This window comes from Mesoplodon bidens, assembly GCF_964165515.1.
Source record: "Mesoplodon bidens genome assembly, contig: HAP1_SCAFFOLD_165, whole genome shotgun sequence".
Taxonomy (NCBI): Eukaryota; Metazoa; Chordata; class Mammalia; order Artiodactyla; family Ziphiidae; genus Mesoplodon; species Mesoplodon bidens.
In genome coordinates this window covers 390620-415579 of record NW_027672048.1, presented here as the reverse complement: position 1 = coordinate 415579, position 24960 = coordinate 390620, and the positions used below count along the sequence as shown (strand labels likewise).

At 38.2% G+C, this 24960-nt stretch overlaps 1 pseudogene across 1 annotated transcript in view; it reads right to left on the bottom strand.

Moving 5' to 3' along the window:
* Positions 1 to 21018, bottom strand: part of LOC308610683 (coiled-coil domain-containing protein 150-like) — a 59438-nt pseudogene extending 38420 nt beyond the window's left edge. Inside the window, exons 1-8 of the transcript in view lie at positions 20692 to 21018; positions 16884 to 17012; positions 15827 to 15996; positions 14678 to 14771; positions 13713 to 13882; positions 12666 to 12792; positions 638 to 707; positions 386 to 547 (exon numbers count right to left, since the gene is read on the bottom strand). The product of the transcript in view is annotated as a coiled-coil domain-containing protein 150-like (transcript). The remainder of the gene's footprint in view (positions 1 to 385; positions 548 to 637; positions 708 to 12665; positions 12793 to 13712; positions 13883 to 14677; positions 14772 to 15826; positions 15997 to 16883; positions 17013 to 20691) is intronic.
* Between the last annotated feature and the right edge of the window lie 3942 nt (positions 21019 to 24960).

The following is a 24960-nucleotide window of genomic DNA, read 5'->3' as shown; positions in this document are numbered from 1 at the left end:
TGTGCTTTCATTAGGTTGGGAGTAGATAAAATTCCTGTAATGGCAACAGATGTATCTGAGCTACGGGGAAGAACCAAGTGGTGTAAAGTTCCTGAAAGACTATGAAGTTCACAAGTCTTACTTAGTAGCTAGTACTTTGCATATGTGAGCTTTAGCCGTTCTTTAAAATGAGTATCATTTTTATTAAGTTGAACATGAAGACAAGGTGCCATAGTCAAAGCTCCAGGCTTCATTCCTAGATATGATTCTAAGGACTTAGCTAAGATGAACGACTTGTAAGTTTGTCTTCTTCTATAGAGCCTAGAAAAGCCAGGTGCCCTCATGCTGGGTTTTGCACATGGCCTTTGCTGGTAATCTCTGAGATGAATCTTAGGAACCCTTTTACCTGGCAGTGATGCTCCAGCTCCCACCTCCTCTTCTGCTCTGCCTCGAGCTGCAGCTCTTGCTGTTTATTCTGAGCTGACAGATCATGTTGGCTCTTGGCCAACAGCTGCATCTCCTGCTGTAGGTTAGTCATTTCAGATACACATTTCTGGATACTCAGTGACTGGTAGGGCACAAAGAGGGAGACGGTTGGTGAACCTGTCCAAGTTTTGGATTTCATGTGAATGGTAAACTGTGTGTGGAAATCATCTACCCGTTCATCGCCTTTTTTTCTGATACTGATCCTTAATTAGCTCCATTTGCCTCAATTCTGTTTCTATTTGCTGAATGTAAATGTGGAAATTACATAGAAAGATGATCAGTGGAAAAACTGGCTTGCTCTTTTTGCCTATAGGCTGACAGAAAGAATCCCACATGAGATCCACTGTTACCAGTTCCTGCTGGGCTCTCCTACCCATCCAGCCCCCTGACCCCGAAAGAGCAAAGTCGTGTACAATCACTGTGGAAGAGACAGCTGGGGAGCCAGAATGTGACACTGGCAGCTAATGAGAAACCAAACACTGATGCAGCAGTATCTCTGCGGGACAAAGAGTCTCCCCGCACCTCACACAAGGCACCCTGCCCACTTCCCAGGTGTAGCTGTAATTCCCAGAGAACACATGGTGGTGGTGGGGCTCTGAAACCATCTTCACCAGACACCACTCCCCCCTGCCTGGATCCTCTTAAGATACTAAGGAGGAGAGGAGAGTTAGGGTTTCTCATACAACCTTCCTCCTCTCTATGTTCTGAGCATTATTCGCCTTAGCTGATAAGAGGAACTTAATTTGGGCCTTTTGATCCTTTATTTTCTCCTTGCTGCCATTCAGTACCTTTTCCAACTCTGTGAGATTCTGCCGCAGCTCCTGGTTAGTCCGGGATACTTCCACTTCTCTGAAGTTGCTTTCATCAAGGGCTTTCTTCAGCTGTGGAATACAAAGGGAAAATTAGAACATTTTAACCTTCCATTCAGTAAGAGAAGCTTATGTTTAGCTGTGTCCCTATATTTTGTTCTCTTTGGACCTTTCTTTTAAAAAGGAGGTTAAGTGATGGGACTTCCCTGGTGGTCCAGTGGCTAAGACTCTGTGCTCCCAATGCATGGGGGCCGGGTTTGATCCCTGGTCAGGGAAATATATCCTGTGTGCCACAACTAAAGATCCTGTGTGCTGCAACTAAGACCTGGCACAGCCAAATAAATAGATATTTTAAAAAGGAGGGTAAGTGAGGCAATATTAAGAAGTAGATTTGTGGAGAAACACTCTCAGTGATTTTCATAATTTTAAAACTAAAGAACACAATTTTTCTTAGAACAGATAATGTAAATGTATGTGCGTCATTTGCTTTCTAAGAGCATGGCTTTGGAATCAGACAGAAGTTAAAATCTCAGCTTCACCACACACTAGTCAAGTAATTTCAGATAATTAACTTCTCTAAGCTAAAGATTCATCATTGGAAAAGTGTGAGAATAGCCTACTTCATAGGATTCATGTAACAGTTAAACAAGAGGAGGCAGAGAAGGAATATAGAGCCTGGCACACACTAATTGCTCAGTGCTCATTGCTGTGCTTTAAAGGTTTTTTTTTTTTTTTTTTTAAAGCTGAAGCTCGTCTCTTTCTGTCACTTGTGACCTCATGTATGGAGAAATGAAAATAAATTATATCGAGTTTATGTAAATACACCTGTCAGTTATTGACTATCCTTGAATGTATTTTTATAATCTTGCTTTTTTTTCTCTTGAGGTATAGTTGATTTATGATATTATATTAGATTTAGGTGTATGACATAGTGATTAAAAATTTTTATAGATTATACTCCAGTTATTATAAAATACTGGCGATATTCCCTGTGCTGTACAATATATCCTTGTAGCTTATTTACATAGTAGTTTATAATTCTTATGAATATTCCTTTATGTTTGGAAATTTTAATAAACTTGTCTAGTGGAAAAATAACATAGTGATTACTATTGAAAACAAGAAAACAGGCCCACAATGAAGTCACTTATGCTAAACCTTATGTCACCAAACTGAGACTTAATTACAGTTTTGTCTCTCCCAGAAAAGGACTCTTAATCCAGTCAATCAGAAATGGCCTGATCAGCATTAGGTGAGTAATCTGCCTGACAGACCCCTGCCATCCCTTAAAGGAAGTAACTCTGCTACAAGTAACTAATCTACTTTTTTGCCTAGTATAACTTCCTTGTTCCTGCTCCCCTCTGCCTACAAAAGTTTTTCATTTTATACAACTCCTCAGAGCGCCTTTCTATTGCAATCGATTGCATACTGCCTGACTCAAATTGATTTTTGTTCAAATAAGCTCTTAATTTTATTATTCCTCAATTTATCTTTTAACAGTACTGAAATCATTTTACAGAGTTCCCCCTCTTCCTCATATGCCCTTAAATGAGTACCACTGGATTTGTAGGGAGAAGAGACGGCAGCTCTCCTCCCCCTTCACACTCCCCCATGCCCCGTGTCCTACCTGGTCTCTGGGGGTTCCTCCTGTCACCTTTAGTGTCCGTGGTCCCCCAGGTGCCCTCGTTGTGAGCACACGCGAATTCCGCATCCTCCTAGTGCACCGTATTCACCACGCCCCCCCCTATTCCTTTTAATATACCATTCTGACAGTCATATTATCATGTAACTTAAAGGCTATAAAGGGGATAAACGGGCAGCAATTTCACTGTGATTCCTTTAGCTTAAGAATCTCTTCTTTGGGCCTCCCTGGTGGCGCAGTGGTTGAGAGTCCGCCTGCCGATGCAGGGGATACGGGTTCGTGCCCCGGTCTGGGTGGATCCCATATGCCGCGGAGCGGCTGGGCCCGTGAGCCATGGCCGCTGGGCCTGCGCATCCGGAGCCTGTGCTCCGCAACGGGAGAGGCCACAACAGTGAGAGGCCCGCATACCACAAAAAAAAAGAAAAAAAAAAAAAGAATCTCTTCTTTTTTGAATTTTATTTATTTATTATACAGCACATTCTTATTGGTTATCTATTTTATACATATTAGTGTAGATATGTCAATCCCAATTCCAGGGTTTTCTGGAATTTCTGGGACTTGGACGACCAAGTTAATATTAGTCAATGTGAATAATCTATTAGCATTCTATGATGTCTCATCAAGACACAGAATCTTAATCTAAAACTATTCTTTATAACGGAGGCTATACTAAGGTATTGGTTCTTGCCTTTTGCACTCCTGACAACCGTGTTACTAAAGGATATTACACGGACTTGTGTTTCAGGGTCATCGTGTCTGAGGAAGCTTGTCTAAGTCTTCATGTCCGTGGGTCTGCCTTACCTGTTCTGATTCCACACTAGCTTCTTTCAGTTTATCCTCTGTTGCCTCTTTACATTTCTTCAGGTGTCTAACTGTTTCTTCCAATTCCTGAAAACGTGATACAGAGATTTTTGACAAACTCCCAATGTACTATATATGGAAGAAAAAGCTTCAATATTGTAATAAATGAGGAACCAAATTATGAAAGTATGATGGGGTACTTTCTAACTCCAGGTGCTACCAGACTATAGGATAAAAACTATTATTTTCAGTTGAACCTACAGTATACATTTGTGTATATGATTATAGATTTTGATTTACAGATTCTCCTGAGAAAAGATGATTAACATCTCTTTCCAGAAATGGAGAATACTTTTCATAGCAGACAATCTCTGTTGGAAGGCAAGAGTTTGATGGTCTCTTGAAGTCCCTTTTCCTTAATTAAATGTGCTTTCATTAGGTTGGGAGTAGATAAAATTCCTGTAATGGCAACAGATGTATCTGAGCTACGGGGAAGAACCAAGTGGTGTAAAGTTCCTGAAAGACTATGAAGTTCACAAGTCTTACTTAGTAACTAGTTCTTTGCATATGTGAGCTTTAGCCATTCTTCAAAAATGAGTATCATTTTTATTAAGTTTAACATGAAGATGAGGTGTCATTGTCAAAGCTCCAGGCTTCATTCCTAGATATGATTCTAAGGACATAGCTAAGATGAATGACTTGTAAGTTTGTCTTCTTCTACAGAGCCTAGAAAAGCCAGGTGCCCTCATGCTGGGTTTTGCACATGGCCTTTGCTGGTAATCTCTGAGATGAATCTTTGGAATCCTTTTACCTGGCACCGATGCTCCAGCTCCCACCTCCTCTTCTGCTCTGCCTCGAGCTGCAGCTCTTGCTGTTTCTTCTGAGCTGACAGATCATGTTGGCTCTTGGCCAATGGCTGCATCTCCTGCTGTAGGTTAGTCATTTCAGATACACATTTCTGGATACTCAGTGACTGGTAGGGCACAAAGAGGGAGACGGTTGGTGAACCTGTCCAAGTTTGGGATTTCCTGTGAATGGTAAACTGTGTGTGGAAATAATCTACCTGTTCATAACTTTTTTTCTGATACTGATCCTTATTTAACTCCATTTGGCTCAATTCTGTTTCTATTTGCTGAAAGTAAATGTGGAAATAACATAGAAAGATGATCAGTGGAGAAACTGGCTTGCTCTTTTTGCCTATAGGCTGACAGAAAGAATCCCACATGAGATCCACTGTTACCAGTTCCTGCTGGGCTCTCCTTCCCATCCAGCCCCCTGAACCCGAAAGAGCTAAGTCTTGTACAATCACTGTGGAAGAGACAGCTGGGGAGCCAGAATGTGACACTGGCAGCTAATGAGAAACCAAACAATGATGCAGCAGTATCTCTGCGGGACAGAGTCTCCCCCCACCTCACCCCGGGCAATCTGCCCACTTCCCAGGTGTAGCTCTAATTCCCAGAGAACACATGGTGGTGGTGGGGCTCTGAAACCATCTTCACCAGACACCACTCCCTGCCTGGATCCTCATCAGATACTAAGGAGGAGAGGAGAGTTAGGGTTTCTCATACAACCTTCTTCGTCTCTATGTTCTGTGCATTATTCGCCTTAGCTGATAAGAGGAACTTAATTTGGGCCTTTTGATCCTTTATTTTCTCCTTGATGCTGTTCATTATATTTTCCATCTCTGTAAGTGACTGCCGCAGCTCCCGGTTGGTCCGGGATACTTCCACTTCTCTGAAGTTGCTTTCATCAAGGGCTTTCTTTAGCTGTGGGATACAAAGGGAAAATTAGAACATTTTAACCTTCCATTCAGTAAGAGAAGTTTATGTTTAGCTGTGTCCCTATATTTTGTTCTCTTTGGAACTTTCTTTTTAAAAGGAGGTTAAGTGATGGGACTTCCCTGGTGGTCCAGTGGCTAAGACTCTGTGCTCCCAATGCATGGGGGCCGGGTTTGATCCCTGGTCAGGGAACTAGATCCTGTGTGCCACAACGAAAGATCCCGTGTGCTGCAACTAAGACCTGCACAGCCAAATAAATAGATATTTTAAAAAGGAGGGTAAGTGAGGCAATAATAAGAAGTAGATTTGTGGAGAAACACTCTCAGTGGTTTTCATAATTTTTAACACTAAAGAACACAATTTTTCTTAGAACAGATAATGTAAATGTATGTGCGTCATTTGCTTTCTAAGAGCATGGCTTTGGAATCAGATAGAAGTTAAAATCTCAGCTTCACCACACACTAGTCAAGTAATTTCAGCTAATTAACTTCCCTAAGCTTCAGGTTCATTATTGGAAAAGTATGAGAATAGCCTACTTCATAGGATTCATGTAACAGTTAAGCAAGAGGAGGCAGAGAAGGAATATAGAGCCTGGCACACACTAATTGCTCAGTGCTCATTGCTGTGCTTTAAAGGTTTTTTTTTTTTTTAAAAAAAAAAACGTAACCTCGTGACCTCATATATGGAGAAGTGAAAATAAATTATATGGAGTTTATGTAAATACACCTGTCAGTTATTGACTATCCTTGCATATATTTTTATAATATTTATTTTGTCTATTGAGGTATAGTTAATTTATGATATTATATTAGTTTTAGGTGTAGGACAGTGATTAAAAATTTTTATAGATTATACTCCAGTTATTATAAAATACTGGCTATATTCCCTGTGCTGTACAATATATCCTTGTAGCTTATTTACATAGTAGTTTATACTTCTTATGAATATTGGTTTTTCTTTAGAAATTTTAATAAACTTGTCTACTGGAAAAATAACATAGTGATTACTATTGAAAACAAGACAACAGGCCCACAATGAAGTCACTTATGCTAAACCTCATGTCACCAAACTGAGACTTAATTACAGTTTTGGCTCTCCCAGAAAAGGACTCTTAAACCAGTCAATCAGGATTGGCCTGATCAGCATTAGGTGAGTAATCTGCCTGACAGACCCCTGCCATCCCTTAAAGGAAGTAACTCTGCTACTAGTAACTAATCTACTTTTTTGCCTAATATAACTTACTTGTTCCTGCTCCCCTCTGCCTATAAAAGTCTTTCATTTTATACAACTCCTCAGAGCGCCTTTCTATTGTAATCGATTGCATACTGCCTGATTCAGATTGATTTTTGTTCAAATAAGGTCTTAATTTTATTATTCCTCAATTTATCTTTTAACAGTAATGAAATCATTTTACAGAGTTCCCCCTCTTCCTCATATGCCCTTAAATGAGTACCACTGGATTTGTAGGGAGAAGAGACGGCAGCTCTCCTCCCCCTTCACTCCCCCCAACACCCAAGGTCCTACCTGGTCTCTGGGGGTTCCTCCCATCCCCTTAGTTGTCCGTGGTCCCCCAGGTGCCCTCGTTGTAAGAAGACGCGAATTCCCCGTCCTCCTAGTGCACCGTCTTCACCACGCCCCCCCATATTCCTTTTAATATACCATTCTGACAGTCATATTATCATGTAACTTAATGACTACAAAAGGGATAAACTGGCAGCAATGTCACTGTGATAACGTTAGCTTAAGAATCTCTTCTTTATTGAATTTTATTTATTTATTATACAGCACGTTCTTATTGGTTATCTATTTTATACATATTAGTGTAGATATGTCAATCCCAATTCCAGGCATTTCTGGAATTTCAGGGGCTTGGACGACCAAGTTAATATTAGTCAATATCAATCAATCTTTTAGCATTCTATGATGTCTCAGCAAGACACAGAATCTTAATCTAAAACTATTCTTTATAACGGAGGCTATACTAAGGTATTGGTTCTTGCCTTTTGCACTCCTGACAACTGTGTTACTGAAGGATATTACACGGACTTGTGTTTCAGGGTCATCGTGTCTGAGGAAGCTTGTCTAAGTCTTCATGTCCGTGGGTCTGCCTTACCTGTTCTGATTCCACACTAGCTTCTTTCAGTTTATCATCCGTTGCCTCTTTACATTTCTTCAGGTGTCTAACTGTTTCTTCCAATTCCTGAAAACGTGATACAGAGATTTTTGAAAATCTCCCAATGTACTATATATGGAAGAAAAAGCTTCAATATTGTAATAAATGAGCAAGCAAATTATGAAAATATGATGGGGTACTTTCTAACTCCAGGTGCTACCAGACTATAGGATAAAAACTATTATTTTCAGTTGAACCTACAGTATACATTTGTGTATATGATTATAGATTTTGATTTACAGATTCTCCTGAGAAAAGATGATTAACCTCTCTTTCCAGAAATGGAGAATACTTTTCATAGCAGACAATCTCTGTTGGAAGGCAAGAGTTTGATGGTCTCTTGAAGTCACTTTTCCTTAATAAAATGTGCTTTTCAATAGGTTGGGAGTAGATAAAAGTCCTGTAATGGCAACAGATGTATCCGAGCTACGGGGAAGAACCAAGGGGTGTAAAGTTCCTGAAAGATTATGAAGTTCACAAGTGTTACTTAGTAACTAGTACTTTGCATATGTGAGCTTTAGCCGTTCTTTAAAATGAGTATCATTTTTATTAAGTTGAACATGAAGACGAGGTGCCATAGTCAAAGCTCCAGGCTTCATTCCTAGATATGATTCTAAGGACTTAGCTAAGATGAACGACTTGTAAGTTTGTCTTCTTCTATAGAGCCTAGAAAAGCCAGGTGCCCTCATGCTGGGTTTTGCACATGGCCTTTGCTGGTAATCTCTGAGATGAATCTTAGGAATCCTTTTACCTGGCACCTATGCTCCAGCTCCCACCTCCTCTTCTGCTCTGCCTCGAGTTGCAGCTCTTGCTGTTTCTTCTGAGCTGACAGATCATGTTGGCTCTTGGCCAACAGCTGCATCTCCTGCTGTAGGTTAGTCATTTCAGATACACATTTCTGGATACTCAGTGACTGGTAGGGCACAAAGAGGGAGACGGTTGGTGAACCTGTCCAAGTTTTGGATTTCTTGTGAATGGTAAACTGTGTGTGGAAATAATCTACCTGTTCATAACTTTTTTTCTGATACTGATCCTTATTTAACTCCATTTGGCTCAATTCTGTTTCTATTTGCTGAAAGTAAATGTGGAAATAACATAGAAAGATGATCAGTGGAGAAACTGGCTTGCTCTTTTTGCCTATAGGCTGACAGAAAGAATCCCACATGAGATCCACAGTTACCAGTTTCTGCTGGGCTCTCCTTCCCATCCAGCCCCCTGAACCCGAAAGAGCTAAGTCTTGTACAATCACTGTGGAAGAGACAGCTGGGGAGCCAGAATGTGACACTGGCAGCTAATGAGAAACCAAACAATGATGCAGCAGTATCTCTGCGGGACAGAGTCTCCCCCCACCTCACCCCGGGCAATCTGCCCACTTCCCAGGTGTAGCTCTAATTCCCAGAGAACACATGGTGGTGGTGGGGCTCTGAAACCATCTTCACCAGACACCACTCCCTGCCTGGATCCTCATCAGATACTAAGGAGGAGAGGAGAGTTAGGGTTTCTCATACAACCTTCCTCCTCTCTATGTTCTGAGCCTTATTCGCCTTAGCTGATAAGTGGAACTTAATTTGGGCCTTTTGATCCTTTATTTTCTCCTTTATGCTGTTCAGTACCTTTTCCAACTCTGTAAGTGTCTGCCGCAGCTCCCGGTTGGTCCGGGATACTTCCACTTCTCTGAAGTTGCTTTCATCAAGGGCTTTCTTCAGCTGTGGGATACAAAGGGACAATTAGAACATTTTAACCTTCCATTCAGTAAGAGAAGCTTATGTTTAGCTGTGTCCCTATATTTTGTTCTCTTTGGACCTTTCTTTTAAGAAGGAGGTTAAGTGATGGGACTTCCCTGGTGGTCCAGTGGCTAAGACTCTGTGCTCCCAATGCATGGGGGCCGGGTTTGATCCCTGGTCAGGGAACTAGATCCTGTGTGCCACAACTAAAGATCCTGTGTGCTGCAACTAAGACCTGCACAGCCAAATAAATAGATATTTTAAAAAGGAGGGTAAGTGAGGCAATAATAAGAAGTAGATTTGTGGAGAAACACTCTCAGTGATTTTCATAATTTTTAACACTAAAGAACACAATTTTTCTTAGAACAGATAATGTACATGTATGTGCGTCATTTGCTTTCTAAGAGCATGGCTTTGGAATCAGACAGAAGTTAAAATCTCAGCTTCACCACACACTAGTCAAGTAATTTCAGCTAATTAACTTCCCTAAGCTTCAGGTTCATTATTGGAAAAGTATGAGAATAGCCTACTTCATAGGACTCATGTAACTGTTAAACAAGAGGAGGCAGAGAAGGAATATGGAGCCTGGCACACACTAATTGCTCAGTGCTCATTGCTGTGCTTTAAAGGTTTTTTTTTTTTTTAAAAGCTTAAGCTCGTCTCTTTCTGTCACTTTTGACCTCATGTATGGAGATGTGAAAATAAATTATATGGAGTTTATGTAAATACACCTGTCAGTTATTGACTATCCTTGCATGTATTTTTACAATATTCCTTTTTTGTCTATTGAGGTATAGTTGATTTATGATATTATATTAGTTTTATGTGTAGGACATAGTGATTAAAAATTTTTATAGATTATACTCCAGTTATTATAAAATACTGGCTATATTCCCTGTGCTGTACAATATATCCTTGTAGCTTATTTACATAGTAGTTTATACTTCTTATGAATATTGCTTTTTGCTTAGAAATTTAAATAAACTTGTCTACTGGAAAAATAACATAGTGATTACTATTCAAAACAAGACAACAGGCCCACAAGGAAGTCACTTATGCTAAACCTTATGTCACCAAACTGAGACTTAATTACAGTTTTGGCTCTCCCAGAAAAGGACTCTTAAACCAGTCAATCAGGAAAGGCCTGATCAGCATTAGGTGAGTAATCTGCCTGAAAGACCCCTGCCATCCCTTAAAGGAAGTAACACTGCTAGTAGTAACTAATCTACTTTTTTGCCTAGTATAACTTCCTTGTTCCTGCTCCCCTCTGCCTATAAATGTCTTTCATTTTATACAACTCCTCAGAGCACCTTTCTATTGCAATCGATTGCATACTGCCTGACTCAAATTGATTTTTGTTCAAATAAACTCTTACTTTTATTATTCCTCAATTTATCTTTTAACAGTACTGAAATCATTTTACAGAGTTCCCCCTCTTCCTCATATGCCCTTAAATGAGTATCACTGGATTTGTAGGAAGAAGGCACGGCAGCTGAGAAGGAGACAATAGGAGTGTGGTATTCTCTGTGGCTTGTAAGTATTTAACTTGTCAAAGTAAAAAGTCAAAATTGTTACCTTTCTCTTTATTCTTGCTCATTCCCTCAGATCCTAACCTCACACTACAGTGTTAGTCTTTTATTATCACCCAACTAAATTTCTGTTAGATATTCCACCATTTCCTCAATCAGAGCTTTGTCAAAACTGAGTAAGCCCTAAAAACTATCCCTCAAAAGTACCCTGGAAAGCAGTTGTGATGATTTCCATTTTGATTGAGGAAACTGAGACTCAGAAGTGAAGTCATCTGCACAGATAGTAAATTTACACATTGCTAATAAGAGGCAGCGCTGGGAGTCTTAAACAGTGCACCCTGAGCCCACCCCTGCCACTAACTGCTCAAGACATCACACTCATACTGTTCCTTGGTCTCTCCTGCACAAGTTCACCCTCTTTACTGATCCCTGTTAAAAGGATTTAATTTTTAAATATTCTGAACAACTCTCTCTGAATAAAGGTACTTTTAATTTCAGTGTCCATTTTTGTTTCCCACAGAAATTACTTCTATAATATTTTAACACTTATACAGTGCTTTTTCAACTTACAAAGCATCATATAAACGCTTGAATCTGATTTTGTGACTGTGCGCTGTCAAGTGCAATTGCTAAATATGCTAAATTTGGCAAAATACAGACTGGCCACCCCAACCAAGTCTTGGAATTATTTTAATTACTCCCTCCGCTGTGCTTATGATACATTTAGTGTCTGATTTTTCTATTAATTAAAATGGATTTTTGATTTGATTGTTCTCTATTTTCAACAGAAACACTTTGCTTGGCTCTAATCATCTGAAGCCCAGAGTAAATGCTCTAGTTCCCCTTAGCCTCCATGTTTCCAGTTTCTCTTTATTCTTACCTAGTCTCCACTGCTAACAGACTAACCGACCTAACATTGTGCTTACAGCCTTCTCAGAAACCTACAGTGCTCTCCTTTTACCTAATACTTTCCATCCAACATTCTGGGAGTCAAGGCCATCTACCAGCTGGTCTCATCTAAGCTAACCCCCTTTTCTCAGAAATTTCCTAAAGTCTCTGTTCTGATCAAGAGAGGAAAATCCTTTTTCTTTGCTCACATGTCCTATTTATTCCTGTAACTAACTTTCTTCATCCTCTTACATAGAGTGTCACAGCCCTGACAGCTCTGCCAGTCTCAACCCTGTAGAATTTCGTCAAGCTTCCCCTCTTCTTCGATCACCCAACCAGCCTAAAACAAACTTTCCCTTACTTTTGAATTCCTTTAAAATTGTACACAGCTTCTAGCTATCCAGGAAACATCTTCTGATGTCTTCCTAGTTGTCTCATGTAAAGAGTGGAGATGACAATTAAATAAGGGGTAATTTAGCACGGACCACATCTTCTGCTGTTTTTACTTGTGCCTCTTAGGAGCAGGTAGGTGCATGATGGATGCTAGTTAAGTGAATAGAGGAGACAGGTGATTGGCCATCTGCCTAGCAGATGGCAGTCTCCTCCTTCCCACTCAGTTATTATTCTCCAATGGGAAGGCTGTCACCAAGGCATTCCTTCATTCGGCAGATAACTGTATATCAGAAACTTTTTGTGTGTTAAGTTACAAACAGCATAGTGATGTATCTGGCCTCCTGGCAAAAGGGGGATTAGAAGAACCAAAGAACAACTGTAGCCATTCTCGGAAATCCTGTGGCTGGTTCTCCTCTTCAAAGGCATTCACCTAGAGGGAGACTTTTGTCACTTGCCTCCATACCTCAGTCACTTCCCGTTGTGCTGCTTTCCTTGCAGTTTCTCTCTCAATTTGAAACTGCTTCCTTAGAGCATCTATGCGTTCAGCATGCAATTCTGCTTCTATTTTGGATTCTTCACTCATCTGTTCTCTGTTTTGAAAAAGAGACATGATAAATCACCTTTAGAAAACATCTTAGTAGGCGTCATTTACCAATGAGAAGCAGATCAGTCACCAGGTAAAAATCACTGATCTGGAACTCATTAACAGAAGAAGAAATAAGCATTTACCTACAGCATTCAAAAACAAAAAGTTATTCAATATAAAGAGATCCACCCAAAAGAGTGAAACACATACTCTTGTTTTAACCAATACTGAGTAGTCTTGAGCCAGCAACATTTCACCAGAATATAAAATTTGTACAGATTACAAATATGAAAACTACCTTCTTTGCTTTAGCTTATACTTGTCTGCTATACCAGTATGTCCACTACATGAAAGGAATAAAGATCCACATGCACAATGCATTTCCCTTGGGTATAAATTTTCATGGGATGTTATTAATATCTAAATCCTATTTGCCTAGATAAAGTTTAACAAAAAAAAACTTTAGTGGGTTGACCTGAACTTGATGGGTTTGACCTCACTAATCTCAGGGAAAAAGTTGAAAACAATGAATGGTTTAGCAGCTGCTTAAATGGAATTATCCCACTCCTGGAGGGGTTATTCCCATCCATCCTTCTGTTTCTACTTTTCCAAATCATGCTTTTAAAGGACACATAAGCTTCTGATAGAAAAGGTTTGGCAGAAACATGTAAGTATCCCTTCCAACTTGGTTTAAAACTTCATGTACAGAAGAAGACTGACACTATATGAGGGAAGAGCTGAAAAGGAGCGTACCCCAGCCAGCTAATATCTGCTCTGCTCAACTATGCCTGCTTCCTTCACATGGCTCTGCTAGGAGTACTAGCTCAATGTAGGGAAAAAGGGTTTAACTGGTTTATGTGAATTAGCCAAACTTTCTCTTCCAGAGGCTCTTCCCTAATTCCACTGTGACTATACTGCGCTTACATGAAGGTTTCCAACTTCCGTAGCTCAAGTTCTTTGCTTTCCAATTTCTCTTGAACAGGATCAAGCTTTGTTTGCAGCTGATGATTTGTCTGGAGAGCTTGCTCCAGGCTCATAGCCAGTTTCCTGTTTTCTTCTCTAGCTACATCTAGAGCTTTTTGTAGAGCCTCCATCTGAAAGAGAGAAGAAAGAAGATTGTTTTTAATTCCACTGTAACAGATACAAGAAGTCCATAACACTCTATATTCACTCTTTAAACGTTGAAACAATAATTATTTGGAACCAGAACCAAAGACTCCAGATGCCTGGAATATATATATGTGAGAACTTATTACAGACAGTCCTTAGGAGACTCGTAGAAGGTGATAGGAAGGGTATGCTCCACTGGTCACTAGAGAGTTTTGGAAAATAGAGCCAACTTACTTATCCTAATTTCTAAGGTTTTAAACCAGTTGAACTCCCCTTCCTGATCCTATGACCCTCTGGTCTCACTGCCTAGAGAGATAAGAACTGGCAACTGTCCCTTGTATATCCTTCTAGAAAAAGCTTTTTATAGGAAATATCTCTATTTTATATGTGTGCATATGTGTAGATACATATTCATGTGTGTATACACCTATAAACATGTGAGTATGCCTCCTTATTAAGTGGGATCACTCTCGCTACTTCTGACTAAAGTTATGTTTTTTTCTAAGCCCTTTAAGTTCACTTGTGCATTAATACATGAAAAGAATGCAGACCATATAAGACAAAGAGAGTTAGGCATAATTATGGTCCTGGTTTGCCAATAAATGGTTCACTGTAAGATCACAGACCCATTTCCCATTTGGAAATATGTCACTGTTCAAAACTCAGACTTGAATGGAAAGGAAATTTACCCAATTGTTTTACTCCATTTTTCCAAAATAGCAATATGCCAATAAAATAAAAAATATCAACGTTATCATCTATAAAAACCTGGCTTCTACCTTACTGTTGTGCTGGGCATCCACGACAAGGATTCTGGACCGCCTCTGGTCCACTTCTGCTTCCAGCTTCTGTACCCGCTGTTGATTTAGAGCCCTGTAAATGAAGGGCACAGGGAGAGTGACCACAGAAAAGTACCATCTAGGAGTGATACCACTGGGAGTTACAGGGCACCTTCCAGGAAGCCCAAATGGCATATGTAGTGGGCTACAGATGCTCAGAATATCTGAGAGTTGGCAGGAGACAATTAGTAGCCTCAGCTTCAGGTTAAGAAACTAATTTTCCTATGGATTAAAATTTGTCCCATTTATGATTCAATTTGGCTTTATATATTAAAGTATCAGAACATGTTAATGACTAACTTATGGGCTGGTAACTTTATACTATATATATATTACTAGTACAAAAATATATCACCTCTGTATGGACTGGCTTGCTGTTGAGATTTCTGCTTTTTACCCAGAATTTTATTGTGAATAGTAAACAATTTTTAATACCATTCCCTTGACTTTTTTTTTAAGTTCAGAGGTAATACAGATTCATAATATGTAAAAAAACCAAGCACAATGAAGAATATAAAACTCACTTGTTCTCCCATAACACAGAGGCAATATTCACCACTAATGTATTACAATAGGTCTTACAGGTCTGATTAAACTCAAACCATTTGTTCATTAACCTAAAAGGGAAACTTTTATGTAATTTTTGAAACATTTAAAGGAGTTCACTTACAAAACATGGCTAAAAGTAGTTCTCAGAATGATTCATCTAAAATAAATAAGATACTAATTAATGGATAATTAATTCAAACAGAAGTAGACACTTGGCTTTAATCTTGACAATTATCATTCTGTAGACTCAAGGGCAGGTATAAATGGTGTAGAAAACAGCAAGGATAAAACAGCATATATCACATGAATTTCTAGAATACATACTTATTTACATTGCTACAAAATATGAGAATTTTTGGATATCATTTTTATTTATAATTCCAGATTTTCCTGAATTTGCTAGTTCTTTAAATACCATTTTACTACTTTATTTTCACAAGGGAATCAATAGAAAATGACTGTTTCTTGACTGCACTCTGTTCTTTACTACAACGCTGCAGAATAATACAAGTACAAAGACAGAAAAATAATCTCTGGTACCTTTCTTTCTTGAGGCCTGCAATCTCTGCATCCCTCCGCCCAAGCTCTATTTGCACTTTTTCCAGAGCGCCTTGCATCTTACTGTGAGAAGCCAACACATTCTCCAACATGATTGTAACTTTGCAGTTGTCTTCTTTAGCTTCTGCCAGTTGTTGCTGAAAGTTTCCCACCTAATAGAAAATGAAATAAGACAAAGATATTTGATCCTTTCTGGTTATTTTTCTGCTGAGTCCCATGACTTCTAGAAGAGTATGGAAACCAGGTCCGGTAGAATGCTAAGAGGAATAATTAAAGTATATTTTATATTTATTTTGTTTCTTAAGTTATTTTGACTTTGAAAAAAAGAAAACTAGACCCTAGATCATATGGATCCTATGAAGAGCTCTGCAGTGCATCCTAACTATTGTTGTGTCACAGCACATATATTAACTAGAGACATAAGGACCAACAGCTTCTTGGGTCTAGAGGTGGTCCCAGACTGGCCTGTGCTAGCCCTCCTCAGCTATCTTACCACAGGGTCAGAAGAAGATAACACCATTGAAGCCCATCAGAATTATCTGAGGAAAGAGGACCATAAGTGGAAGCTGCTGAAGAATGATGTGACTCACAGCCCTCTTCAGAGGGGCAAAATCTAGCACCTGCTGTCAAGAATTTTGGGATATTACCCCTCTTCCCACTAAGTACACACACTGTTAAGCAGAAAGCATTTGGTAATTTGACTTAACATAAACTCTTAACAGTGTTATATCACATTAATAATACATAAGTAGGTGGTTATTATTACCAAGGTCAGATGTGTTTCAACAGAAAAAAATAGGACTTTTGATTATTTTAAGACAGGAAGAAAAAAAAACATTGGGAGTTAAATCATGTATTTTTAAAGGAAATATTTTAGAGCTCTTCTAAAGTTATCCTTTCTTTAGGAAAAAAAATCCTCTTCTGATCAATCCTCATTCTGTTTTACTAAAGGTAACAAGTAAAGAAAGAATATGGCTCATGAAAGATTTCAGAAGTGCTTCATTTCAGTAACAGACTTCAGAAAGGATTGATGTCTTGCCTTCTTGTTCTCCCTGTCCTCCAAAGCTTCGAGGTCATGTTTCAACTTCTGACACTCTTTTAGGGCTGCAGCACGACCCTTCACAACTCGTGAGAGCTCAAGTTCTTTCTTTTCAAGAATGGATTTCACCTTAGTAGAAAAAAAGAAATGATAAATGATTCTCCCAAAGCACAGCCAATCAGCAATTAGAATAAGACACAGCAATTTAGAAACCAAATTTAAAATGTTTAATTAAATATGCTCATATATTATTGTAAATAAAAACTAGCTTTAGTAGCTGTTTTTCCCCTTAAAACTACAAAGCAAAAAAATCTGTTAATAAACATGGGCAAATCTCTAATATATGTCAATCTCTATGGCAGCGCAGAATGAAGGTAAGGGAGATGAGACAATGATGCTAAGATGAAAAACACGGGAGAAACTGATTATCACAGAATTTGAAAATATAACGTAAATTAATATCATAAAAGCAAAGGTGAATAACTAGATAGTGTCAAGAAAATAGTGTTACAGAAGTGTTCTAAATACTGTCCTAATCCTAATTAGAAGTATTCGACTTTTACAAATCTGAAACACTTTTAGTATATCTACAGAGTTGTTTCAGATTCATCATACTATTCTAAATATTACTCTTTTAAAAAATATTTTATCTTGAAATACAGAGTCACAGGAGTTTACAAAATTAGTGCAGAGTCCCCATGCACTCATTTCCCTGCTTCTAATGATGACATCTTATATTGTAGTTCAACATTAAAATCAGGAAATAGACTTTAATGAGAAAAACTACACTACAAAATTTACAATTATCAGTTTTTATTTTTTTTTCAGTACACGGGTCTCTCATTGTTGTGGCCTCTCCCATTGCGGAGCAGAGGCTCCGGACATGCAGGCTCAGCGGCCATGGCTCACGGGCCCAGCCGCTCCGTGGCATGTGGGATCTTCCCGGACCGGGGCACGAACCCGCGTCCCATGCATCGGTAGGCGGACTCTCAACCACTGCGCCACCAGGGAAGCCCTTCACCATTTTTTTTAACCTGCATTCATCTGTGTATGCACACATGCACATAGCTCTATGTAATTTGACCCCATGCACATATTCCTGTGATCACGACAACCAAGATACAGAACTGCTCCACTGCCGCAAACAACTCACTTGTGCTACTTCTCTGTGTTCACACCCTCCCCCAAACTCATCCCATGCCCCTGGCAACCAGTAATTTGTTCTCTATCGCTACTGTTTTTGTCATTTCAAGAATGTTATTTGAAACATTTAAAAATAATTAATTTTAGTATAATACATTCACATTTTTTAAAACAGCCTTACTGAGATATAGTTGAAATACAATAAGCTATGTATATTTAAAGTGTACAATATTGATATATGTATAAACCATAATCATGATAATGAACACTTCCATTATCACAAAAGTTCCCTTATGCCTTTTTGTAATTTCCCCCACTTCTATATCTCCCTGTTCCTACACATCCACCCAAGGCTACCACTGACCTGTTTTTCTGTCACAATCAATTCACTTTTATTTCCTAGAATTTTATAGAAATGAAATCATATTTGATGTACTCATTTTTGAATGATTTTCCACTCAGCACAATTATTGTGAGATTCACTCACTCTTCTTTATATATCAATACTTCTTCCTTTCTGTTGCTGAACAGTGTTCTGCTGAACACTGGAGTTGTTCCAGTTTTAAGCTGTTACAAGTAGAGCTGCTCTGGGCAGTGGTATACAGATCTTCGTGTAGATATATGCTTTCATTTATCTTTGGTGAATGCATAGGAGTGGACTGGCTGGGTTGTATGGTAGTAGTATGTCTCACTTTTAAAGAAACTACCAAACTATTTTCCAGAGTGGCCGAGCGATTTTACATTCCCTTCAGCAATGAATGAGAGTTCCTCCACATCTTCACTAACACTTGGGGTAATCAGTTTTTCAATCTTAGACATTCTAATAGTGTGTGGTAGTACCTCACTGCAGTTTTAATTTTCATTTCCCTAATGACTGATGTTTAACATCTTTTCAGGTGCTTATTTATCATCCGTATATCTTTTTTGGTGAAACGTGTGTTCACCAAATAAATAAAATACTTTGCGCCTTTTTTTTCCAGATTGTTTTTCCTTCTTAGTGAGTTTTGAGAGTTTTTAATAAACTGTGGAGACAAGACCTTTATCAGATATGTGATTTGAAAATGTTTTCTTCCCCCAGCCTGTAGCTTTTCATTTTCTTAACAATGTCTTTGAAGAGCATACGTTGTCAATGTTCCATTTTTTTCCTTTATGGATCATGCTTTTGATGTCAAATCTAAGAAATCTTAGTGTAATCCAAGATCACAATGGTTTCATCCTATGTTTCAGAAGTTTTACAGTGTTAAGTTTTACCTTTAGGGCTTTCATCCATTTTGAGTTAATTTTTATATATGGTAAGAGGTATGGATCAAAGGTATTTTGTTGTTGTTTTTTGTTTGTTCCTGCATATGATACCCAATTACTTTAGCACATTTGTTGAAAAGACCATCCTTTCTCTACTTTTACTTCTGTTGAAAATAAAATGTTCATAAAATTTTTCTGGATGGGTAGCACATTCACATTACTCTTAAGGTACAAAAGGATAAAGTGAAAAATCTCCCAGCCACCCAGCTTCCTTCCTCGAAAATAATGTTGCCAATTTATTACGATTCATTTTAGAGAGACTCTATTCAAAAGTGAATACATATGTATACTTCATCGCCCCAACCCTTTTGCACACAAATAGTAAAATACTCTGTATGCTCTTCTGAACCTTGACTGTTTTAACCTAATAATAGATATGTTATGATTAAGATAAATATATCTTCAAACAGTATTCCAAACTATGGATATACCATGATTTATTTAGCCAGCCTCTTACTGATGGACTTTTGGTTGTTTCTAGTCTTTTGCTAATAACAAACAATACTTCAGAAAGTAACCTTGTAAACATGTCTTATGTACAAGCTAGTGTATCTGTAGGAAAGAGTACAACTGTGGGTGTAAAGTGATAAACAAAGCCAAATTGTCCTCCACAGGAAAAGGGCACTCCAAACAGCAGCAAAGAAGAATGCCTTTTCCCCACATCTTCCTCAATATTATACTTCCTTATAACTTTTAACCTGTAACGTTAAAAATACTTTAACATCTTCTGTAAGGATTCAAGAATAGTACAAAAGATGCTAACTTATAAGGTTTTGAAAACCTATTGTATTTTGTTCTAGAAAAGCACATTAGGAAGAATATAGTTTGTATAATTTTACCAGTGCTTATAAATTATTTATAAAAATGAAAAGGCCACTAGCAAAAGTGCTTACAGGAAGGGTCTAAATTGTAGTTAACTCTGGAAGACAAGCTATAGTACTCTCTATTTTTAAATACCAAACAAAGATGGATGCTCTAGTCAGTTTTCTTTGGGAAGTATTTTCCAGTGTTCAAGTTCTCAGGGCTTCTATTTATGTATTTCTACTTGAAAATCAGGCTTTCCCCATTTTACTGTAAATGTTAAGACTATTAGCATTAATTTTTAAAGTGAAAATTAGATTAAAAATCTCAATGGTTACTCTTAAGCCAAATATGACATTTCTGTGTCCAAATCAAAAACTAAGTATGCAATAGCCAGAATGATGGTTTTGATCTACATCATCAGTTTTTGCTGTTTGTGAAGAAGTTCTTTCCTTGTTGTTACTCACACCTCCGAACGTTATCTTTCTAGATGTTACTACTTTTCTTCATTGTCGTATAAATCTGAAATTTCCTTATGATTTAATTTGTGGCCTTCACTTACCGAATCCCGGTGAAGAAAATTTGGGGACTCATCATTTTTTAATGCTCTTGAGGCAAGAATGTCTATTTTACCTTCCAGTCTTCCCTCCATGGTTTTAATGGCATTCAAAAGAGTCTTTAGAGAGATCCCAGAGTCTCCAATCTCCTGAGAAGACCTCACAGAAGTCAGGGTAGGTGCAAAGGTCACATGGTGTGTAGGGTTTGGCCTAACACTGGGCAAAACAACTGATGAACTTCGTTCCTTTACAGTGTTGACACGGGGCCTATGGCTTTAAAGTAATTTTGAAGATGCAGGCCTCTCTGGAGACTTCCTCCTTCTTGGAAGCATCAGCAATTTAAAAAGACAAAATCAACTAAACCTAGAATTATTTTTCAGTGAGTGCCCCCTTTACTATGAGACACAACACAACGTTCTAAATGAAGCTGGGATGGAAAATATACTTTAAAATGTGTTCCTTTGCTTTCAGAATGAAGAAAATACTAGTGTAAAGTATGTCCTCATGAAGAAACAAAGCAGATCTAATGAGGTCCCCTTTACCAGTATAGTCAGATTGTTAGAACCCATTTGAAGACACATTCTAGTTGCTTGGTTACCAAGGGTATACATACACAAACGTTATAGTTAAAGAAGTTACACATGCTTACACTGTTAAAAATTCAAAATAAATAATGTGATAAATTTGTAAATCATTGTTAATAGTCTCAGTAGTCTCAGTCTCAATAGCCACCATGCTAACAAGTAAGCACCTTCACTACTAATACCTCCTTCAAGTGCACTATTGCAAGTATATCTTGTTGGCAATGAGTTCTGCATTCGCCTGTAATTAAAAACCCCAAGATACTTGTTCCTCACCTCTGCCAAAAGTTTTAAGGTTCAAATTAAAAAAACACTTCCTCTATGATAGAGATTCTCGATGCTTTCATCATGATGATGTCCCCTATGCATGCTCACAATACAATCTATTTTGTTTCTGAAAGGCATAACCTTCTATTCTATAATAAAGTCTGCCGAGTACATTCCTAATCCTGCAATTAGAGCATGCAAGTTGAATGTCCCAATACTGCTTCAGGCATCTTTATGAACTCTTCTGTGGTTGAGTGGAACCTTGTACATCGAGGGTGTTTAAAATATTTTTGATAAATTGAGTCAAGTGAGAGAATATTCATCTTTCTGGGATCATACGGTGAGTTGGGGAGAAAGTCACCAATTTCTTAAAAGCTAATTAAAACAACATAGAAGCAATCTGTTTTATAGCTATTAATCACACCTGAGCATATTTGCCCTCTAGTGCCTTATTCAACTTGCGTAGATGGTCCTTCTGTGAACTGGTTTCAGTTAAAGGATGTAGTTGTTCTTCTAGCTGCTTAACTTTTGTCTAGAGGGAAAACAGAAGAATAAGAAAACAAGTCTCATTAAAGAAATATATATATATATATACACACACACACACACACACACACACACACGCCAAAACAGAAAAAAAAAGATGTCACAAGTTTTGCAGAAAAAAATCACAGAAAATCCTTAAAACTTGTAAAAAGCGATCCTGTTTTTCTAATGATGCTATTTCAACTAAAATAGCTATTTCAACAAATAAAATAGGCTATAGCCCTATACATGTACTGAGATAATTCATTTGGTTTATAGCATTTATGGAAACTCCAAATTAACATGACTCATGAATATAACAGTGAGACTTTGTGGGTAAAATATTTCAATTTTAAAGAAATTGTGGTATCTAGTATTCAAAACCCTTTCTGAGTACGGATGATTAGAATTGTCAATATGTAAGGAGACAAGAGTCTTGTGTTTACCCACAGAGAATTACGCAAGTTGAATTAACAGAATTCTTAGAGGCTGGATTATATTTGAAAACTAACTCATAAAGCTGACTACTCACATCTTTCACTTTAAAGAAAAGATGATTTGGGGGAATAAAATCATTAATATTTACTCACAAATCTCCAAATTGTGTGTTTTTCTACATTTTCTTCCTCTTATTCCCAACCCTCTCAATACAAATCGACACTTAACATTACTGAGCTTATCTCTGAATCAGAAAAAAAATTCATCCAAAATTTTTAATTTAAATCAACCTTTTCCTCTCTCAGTATCTTTTCTTGTTTCCCACCTCTGAAGGGCAAACTCCTCTTGGTTGTAGCTACTGATTGTTTTCAAGAACTGTTAAAATTTGAGTGCTAATACTTCATTTTTTTTAGAAAGGCTACATGAAAACACATTTTTGTCTTAGCAAATCTCTCTTGTTCCATCAGCAGAATCCTTTTTCTCATCTTTGCCTGTTTCTGGTGCTCTTTTCCACAGTGTACAGTATTAAACATGTTCCGTGGCTCCCCCTTAAGTGTATTCACTTAAGGTTCAGAATTAGAATGGCTGCCTCTAAAGAGAGGTATTGATGCAACACTTATTCTCATTTTAAACGTAAGCAAACTGCTGTTAACCTTAGAACTCAGTGGAAAATACTGATGAACACTCAAGAATTTTCGATTTGCCTCTCTTCAAACAAAACACAGAATATCCTTGTTCCACAATATTTCTCAGGTAACTTACGCTACCCCCAGCCTCAGAGTACTCAATAAAATGCCCTGAAACTTGTCAGATGGCATGTTCTCATCTATAAAGCACTTTACTTTTTATACTGGGTTTCATTTTGGAAAGAATTTCTAATTCAGGACACTGGAATGGGGAAGAACACAGAAGCAAATAAATCCTGCTGCCCTCAGAGATCTGATGTTCCTGTGTCATTAAAATCCAAGTAGCTTCCACAGCTAGCTTACCAGGCAGTCTCGGAAATACCAGTATTTAGGTCAAGGTCATATCCTCCTACTGTTTCAAATGATCTAAATATATATAGATACATATTTTTAAAAATTGAGGTAGAGTTGATTTATAATATTATGTAAGTTTCAACTATACAACATAGGGATTCACAATTTTTAAAGATTATACTCCATTTACAGTTATTATAAAATATCGGCTATAGTCCATGTAATGTACAATATATCTTTGTAGCTTATTTTATACACAGTAGTCTGTACTTCTTAATCTCCTACCCTAATATTGCCCCTTACATATATTTTCTAGTATAAAACTATAAAAACATAACACTATAGAAACTGTGAGACACCTAAGAAATGGATGAAAAGAAACTGTGTGTGTGTGTGTGTGTGTGTGTGTGTGTGTGGTACGCGGGCCTCTCACTGTTGTGGCCTCTCCTACTGCGGAGCACAGGCTCTGGACACGCAGGCTCAGCGGCCATGGCTCACGGGCCCAGCCGCTCCGTGGCACGTGGGATCTTCCCGGACCGGGGCACGAACCCGCGTCCCATGCATCGGTAGGCGGACTCTCAACCACTGCGCCACCAAGGAAGCCCTTCACCATTTTTTTTAACCTGCATTCATCTGTGTATGCACACATGCACATAGCTCTATGTAACTGGACCCCATGCACATATTCCTGTGATCACGACAACCAAGATACAGAACTGCTCCACTGCCGCAAACAACTCACTTGTGCTACTTCTCTGTGTTCACACCCTCCCCCAAACTCATCCCATGCCCCTGGCAACCAGTAATTTGTTCTCTATCGCTACTGTTTTTGTCATTTCAAGAATGTTATTTGAAACATTTAAAAATAATTAATTTTAGTATAATACATTCACATTTTTTAAAACAGCCTTACTGAGATATAGTTGAAATACAATAAGCTATGTATATTTAAAGTGTACAATTTTGATATATGTATAAACCATAATCATGACAATGAACACTTCCATTATCCCAAAAGTTCCCTTATGCCTTTTTGTAATTTCCCCCACTTCTATATCTCCCTGTTCCTACACATCCACCCAAGGCTACCACTGACCTGTTTTTCTGTCACAATCAATTCACTTTTATTTCCTAGAATTTTATAGAAATGAAATCATATTTGATGTACTCATTTTTGAATGATTTTCCACTCAGCACAATTATTGTGAGATTCACTCACTCTTCTTTATATATCAATACTTCTTCCTTTCTGTTGCTGAACAGTGTTCTGCTGAACACTGGAGTTGTTCCAGTTTTAAGCTGTTACAAGTAGAGCTGCTCTGGGCAGTTGTATACAGATCTTCGTGTAGATATATGCTTTCATTTATCTTTGGTGAATGCATAGGAGTGGACTGGCTGGGTTGTATGGTAGTAGTATGTCTCACTTTTAAAGAAACTACCAAACTATTTTCCAGAGTGGCCGAGCGATTTTACATTCCCTTCA